Source organism: Cricetulus griseus (assembly GCF_003668045.3).
Source record: "Cricetulus griseus strain 17A/GY chromosome 1 unlocalized genomic scaffold, alternate assembly CriGri-PICRH-1.0 chr1_1, whole genome shotgun sequence".
Lineage (NCBI taxonomy): Eukaryota > Metazoa > Chordata > Mammalia > Rodentia > Cricetidae > Cricetulus > Cricetulus griseus.
The window spans coordinates 252,866,733-252,873,639 of NW_023276807.1; positions in this window are offsets into that span (position 1 = coordinate 252,866,733).

The window sequence follows — 6,907 nt, forward strand, 5'->3', positions numbered from 1 at the left end:
ATGCTAATTAACAAAATCAGAAACGAAAAGGGGGATATAACAACAGACACTGAGGAAATCCAGAGAATCTTCAGGTCATACTTTGAAAACCTGTACTCCACAAAATTTGAAAATCTAAAGGAAATGGACGGTTTTCTGGATACATATCACTTACCAAAATTAAACCAAGATCAGATAAACAGTTTAAATCGACCTATAACCCTAATGAAATAGAAACAGTCATCAAAAGCCTCCCAACCAAAAAAAAGCCCAGGGCCAGATGGCTTCACTGCAGAATTCTACCAGAAATTCAAACAAGAGCTAATTCCAGTACTCCTCAAACTGTTCTGCACAATAGAAGCAGATGGGATATTGCCAAACTCTTTCTACGAGGCTACAATCACTTTGATACCCAAGGGAAACAAAGATATGACTAAGAAAGACAACTACAGAATGATATCCCTCATGAACATCGATGCTAAAATACTCAATAAAATATTGGTGAACCGAATCCAAGAACATATCAGAAAAATCATCCACCATGATCAAGTAGGCTTCTTCCCAATGATGCAAGGATGGTTCAACATATGAAAATCCATCAATGTAATCCACCATATAAACAAACTGAAAAAGAAAAACCACATGATCATCTCACTAGATGCTGAAAAAGCCTTTGACAAAATCCAACATCCCTTCATGATAAAGATCTTGGAGAGAACAGGAATAACAGGAACATATCTAAACATGATAAATGCAATATACACCAAACCAATAGCCAACATCAAACTAAATGGAGAGAAACTCAAAGCGTTTCCTCTAAAATCAGGAAAAAGACAAGGCTGTCCACTCTCTCCATATCTCTTCAATATTGTACTTGAAGTTCTAGCTAGAGAAATAAGACAAGAAAATGGGATCAAAGAGCTAAAGATTGGAAAGAAAGAAGTCAAACTTTCACTATTTGCAGATGACATGATAGTCTACATTAGTGACCCGAAAAACTCTACCAGGAAACTCCTACAGCTGATAAACACCTTCAGCAAGGTAGCAGGATACAAAATTAACTCAAAAAATCAGTAGCCCTACTATATACAGATGATAAATCAAATGAGAAAGAAATCATGGAAACATCACCTTTCACAATATCCACAAGCAACATAAAATATCATGGGGTAACACTAAAAAAGGGAAAGACCTGTACAATAAGAACTTTGAGACTTTAAAGAAATTAAAGAAGATATCAGAAAATGGAAAGATCTCCCATGCCCTTGGATAGGTAGAATTAACATAGTAAAAATGGCAATCCTGCCAAAAGCCATCTACAGATTCATCGCAATCCCCATCAAAATCCCAACATAGTTTTTCACAGACATTGAAAGAACAATACTCAACTTTATATGGAAAAATAAAAAAAAAACAGGATAGCCAAAACAACTCTTTACAATAAAGGATCTTCTGGAGGCATCGCCATCCCCTACTTCAATATTTTCTATAGAGCCATAGTTATGAAAACAGCTTGGTATTGGCACAAAAAAATAGACAGAAAGACTAATGCAATCAAATTGAAAACCCTGATATTAACTCACACACCTACAAATACCTTATTTTTGACAAAGGTGCTAAATCTATACAATGGAAAAAAGATAGCATCTTCAACAAATGGTGCTGGCACAATTGGATTCATACATGCAGAAGATTGCAGATAGATCCATACCTGTCACCATGCACAAAACTTAAGTGCAAAGGGATCAAAGATCTCACCATAAATCCAGCCACACTGAATCTTCTTGAAGAGAAAGTGGGAATTACCCTTGAACAAATTGGCACAGGAGACCAATTCCTGAACATTGCGCCAGTAGCACAGACATTGAGGTCTGCAATTAATAAACGGGACCTCCTGAAACTGAGAAGCTTCTGTAAGGCAAAGGACACAGTCAGTAAGACAAAATGACCACCAACAGAATGGGAAAAGATCTACACCGATCCCGCATCTGACAGAGGGCTGATTTCCAAAATATATAAGGAACTCAAGAAGCTAGCCACAAAACACCAAACAATGAAATTAAAAAGTGTGGTGCAGAACAAAATAGAGAATTCTCAACAGAGGAATCTGAAATGACTGAAAGACACTTAAGAAAGTGCTCAAAATCCTTGGCCATCAGAGAAATGCAACTCAAAACAACTCTGAGATACCACCTCACACCTGTCAGAATGGCTAAAATCAAAAATACCAATGACAATCTATGCTGGAGAGGATGTGGAGGAAAAGGAACACTGCTCCATTGCTGGTGGGAGTGTGAACTTGTAACACCACTCTGAAAATCAGTATGGTGGTTGCTCAGAAAAATGGGAATCAGTCTACCTCAAGATCCAGCCATTCCTCTCTTGGGTATATACCCAAGTCATGCATGTTCATACAACAAGGACATATGTTCAACCATGTTCATAGCAGCATTGTTTGTAATAGCCAGAACCTGGAAGCAACCTAGATTCCCCTCAGCTGAAGAATGGATAGAGAAAATGTGGTACATTTATACAATGGAGTATTACTCAGTAGAAAAAAAGCATTAGAATCTTGAATCTTGAATCCCAGGCAAAAGGATGGAACTAGAAGAAACCATCCTGAGTAAGGTAACCCAGTCACAAAAAGACAAACTTGGTATGTACTCACTCATATATGAATTTTAGACATAGAAGAAATGATTACAAGCCTATAATCCACTTCACCAAAGAAACTAGGAAACATGAAGAACTCTAAGGGATAAATGGACCCCAGGAAGGGGATGTGGCATGAACTCCTGAGCTAATTAGGAGCATGAGGGTAGGGGAGAAGGAGCTGCTACAATAAGAGCAGGAGAAGAGGAGTAGAGGAGAGGAAATGGAGGAGCAGAAGTATTGAGTTGGGGGAAGAATAGGGGAGAGAGAGCAGGATGAGAGATACCATATCAGAGGGAGCCACTATAGGTCCAAGAAGAGATCTGGAATTAGGAAAAACTCCAGAGACCTACAAGGATGACACGATCTGACAATCCAGGCAAAGGTGGAGAAGATAATCTAAACGCCCTTCCCCTAAAATGAGATTGATGACTACTCTTTATGCCATCCTAGACCCCTCATCTGGTGGCTGATGGAAGCAGAGACAGACATCCACAGATATACACTGAGCTGAAATCTGGAATTTAGTTTGAAGAGAGAGAGGAATGAAGATAGAAGGGGTCTGTACCAGGTTGGAGAAACCCACAGAAACAGTTGGCCTGAGCAAGGGAGAGCACATTGACCCCAGATGCTGTCTGGGAGGCCAGTACAAGACTGATCCAGACCCCTGAACATGGATGTCAATAAGGAGGCCTCTGTACTCCAAGGAGCCTCTGGTCGTGCATTAGTATTTTTCCCTGGTGTAAAAAGGGACTTTGAGACCCATCCCACGTGAAGGGATACACTCTGGCCCTGGACACATGGGGAAGGGCCCAGGCCCAGCACAGGAAGATTTGGTGGACTTTGCAGAGCTCATATTGTGAGCCCTACCCTGCTAGGGAGTGGTGGTTGGATGGGGTGGGAGGTAGGTTGGGGGTGGGTGAGTAGGAATGGAGGTGAGGGGAGGGAGAAGGGACTTACATGTGGAACAAGCTTGTTCCCTAACTTGAACTAATAATTTTTTTTAAATTGCAGGAGAATAAGAATAGTCTCTAATTTTACTGTATCAAACTGCTTTCCTTTCTGTATCTGGAGGTTTCTTTATAGCTTGGTCCTGCAGCTGATTCACCCAAAATAAACATAACGGATGCTATATTAACTATAAAACTGTTGGTTGATGGCTAGGGCTTCTTACTGGCTACCTCTGTCTTAATTATTAACCCATACCCACTAATCTATGTATTTCTACATGGCCTTACCTTACCAGAGAATGCCTGGTACATCCTAACTTCTCAGTCTGTATGGTCTCTTCCCATGACATCTCTGGGCTGTGTCTCTCTCCTTTCTTCCACTCTTCAGAATTCTTCTCCTCTCACAGCCTCACTTATACTTCTTGTATGGCTATTGGACAATCAGTGTTTAATTCATCAACCAATAAGAGAAACATATATACAGAAGGCCATTCCCCTGTCACCTTCCCAATATTACAAGTATTTCAAAAATAGCCACAAAGACACCATTTCTAGGTTAATATCTATGTTTATGTCAGATCAATGGCCCTACTACAAAGATTTAAACAAACAGTAAAACCTCTCATACAATCACTGTGTGGAACTACAAAGCATCAGGAACCATCTCAGTGACTCGTCTGTTTCCCTGTGGATTCAAAACAGGATAGTCCAAAAATACCAATAGCTTGCTTTCAAAAGAAAGCAGAATCCACCCTTCCTAATTTTATTATCCAAGCTTAAGAAATGTGCTCCTGATACAAACCTAGTATATTAGCTAGCTTATTGGCGCTCATTCGCAATGGTAGGATGTCATTTTCAGCCTTAATGCATGGGAGAGGGGCTTAGCCCTGTCCCAGCCAGGGTGCCAGACTTTGTTGACTTCCTGTCGGAGCCCTTACCCATGAGGAGGAGTGGAATTGGAGTGGGTTGGGGATGGAGGAGGGAGAGTGGGAGGAGGGTGGAATGGAGAACTGTGGTTGAAATTTCAAAAAACAAATGTTATTTTTTAAAAAAATACACCATTAAAAAAAACAAATGTGCTCCAAGGGGTTGAATAGCTCTCCCTCCTCACTGGTCAGTTGTCAGTGTATATTTAATAATTATTTCCCATTTGGCATACAGAATAAAGAGAATGTAATACTATTAAATAGTGACCATGCACAGTCAAGGAGGAAAAATAACCCTGTCATAAAATTATTACTTTTACATGTGTATACATTTAAAGTTTCAAGTCTGAAGGAAGGTTTAGCATTAAAGAACACTCAAAAAGAAAAAGGAGAAGCTTTATTGGCAATTTACAGAGGCTAGAAAGGTGAGTAATAAATGGCTAAATTTGACCCTTGGCCCTCACATACTTACAACTATGTGCTCTGCTCTTCAAGTGGAAAAGGACTTCTGAACCTAGCATCATAATTCAAAATTGAGGCTAACAGCCCAAGATGATGAGAAGGTTCTTCAGTGACTTGCCATAGCGTAAAATCATGTTCTTTTTCTCCTAGAGGACTTTTGAGCAGTTACATTTACTTCTTATTAAGGTAAAATATAGTTCATCTTACAGCAGATGTGCAATCATCCTTATTAAATATTTTCTTTCACATTGGTATTTTACCACTGTGATTAAACTAGATGGGGGAAAAAACCTTATTATTTCTTTTTAAAAGGGGGAGAGAAAAAAACATATACATAGCCAGGTGCTTCCAGATTCTCATTTCTGTAACATCTTGATTCCTCTTCCATCATTAAATGATTTTTGATAGTGCCTTCGTGTCGTGATTGTGTGACAGTAAGGGATTCATTTAGATCATTCAATTACTTTCTGTTGATGAAATTTTATTTGAAAATAGATCATTGTCTGCCCTACTAACAGAAACCAAAAGCATCCTATAAACCCCCATCCAAACCATCAAGCAAAGGGCTCCCTGAAGAACTCTTGGAAGTATTCTATTGTGCTTTTGCAGACTCCTAATGATATTTCTAAAGGGTCTTTTGTTTCTATAAAAGCTAAACAGTTTTATATTTTTGAAACATGACAATCTGTCACATATTCCACGCCCTGTTTCAAAAGTCCAATTTCAACACTGTTTATGAAAACACTACCAAACCACATAGGGATATAACGCCCCTTTCATCTATTGTTTAATCTCTGATGCAGCACACCTCTGGAAAGCAGGGAAGTCAGTGGGAAGTATGAGAAGCTGGAATCAAAGCCTCTTGCTTCCTAGCAACAATAGTCAGGAGAAATAGACTCATTTGTCAAGTGGCTCCAAAGCAGGAAATCAGAGAACCTCGGGGAATGACAACAGCACACTCAAGGTGCAGAATGTAGGTTAACATTTACCTTCCCAATGTCAAGTATTTAATGTTCTTTCTAAACAGAATGCCCTGAGATGTAAGGGAATCCAAGGAATCACAATTGCCCAGGGCAGAGGACTCCTTCTCACACCTCTGTGAGCACTTTGTATGTATGTATGAGTGTGTGTATGCCTAGCTCATCACAGCTTATTCATTTATTTTTAAAAACATAGAAATTAATTATTTAGGAAAATTGAAATGAATCAGAGACAAAACTATAAAAGGAACTTTCTGATTGGTTTCTAAAGTCTTACCTCCATTTTTGCACAGTTTCTTCCTCACAAAAGAAGCTCTTGGCCAACAGCAGCAGAGAGAAGAATGACCCCCCCTGTGGGGCAGCTTTCTGGGCGCCAGACACATGGAAGACTTTAAGAGTGTGTTAAATGCAAGCATCTGAACCACATTCCCAGAAAGGCTGACAGACTCTGCCTGCTGTGATAAGAAAGCTTCTAATTTAATAGGTGTTGTGAGAATTCATTCAGCCAATAGCTTTTGGGGTATCAGCCCCTTCTGAGCAAGGTCTTAGGTACTATGTGTGAACTGATAACAAAGGAGAAGAAGGTATGTACTTGTTTTCTTGTGTGGTGGTCAGGATCTGATCACATCTTCCAGTGCTGCTGGGCAGAAGACTGGGGAAGCTCTCTACCTTATTGCCACTGGTGAGTGCTCCCTAAATAAATAAAATATTTGATATCCTTTTATTTTGGGCTCTTGTGGACTCTCGTACCCTTCATTTTAAACATGCTTCTAGGTGTCACTAATGTAGGAACTGCATGCTCTAGAAGGTGTCTTATCTGTTTGGGACACTTTTGTCTGGTGTAATGATTCTATCACTCTGTACCATAGAAAGCTAGAGTGCCAGATGAAAATAATATTTTACTGAGGGAGTCTCTAGTGGTTTTGCACCATTTTGATACAGAACGGCAGATAGTTTA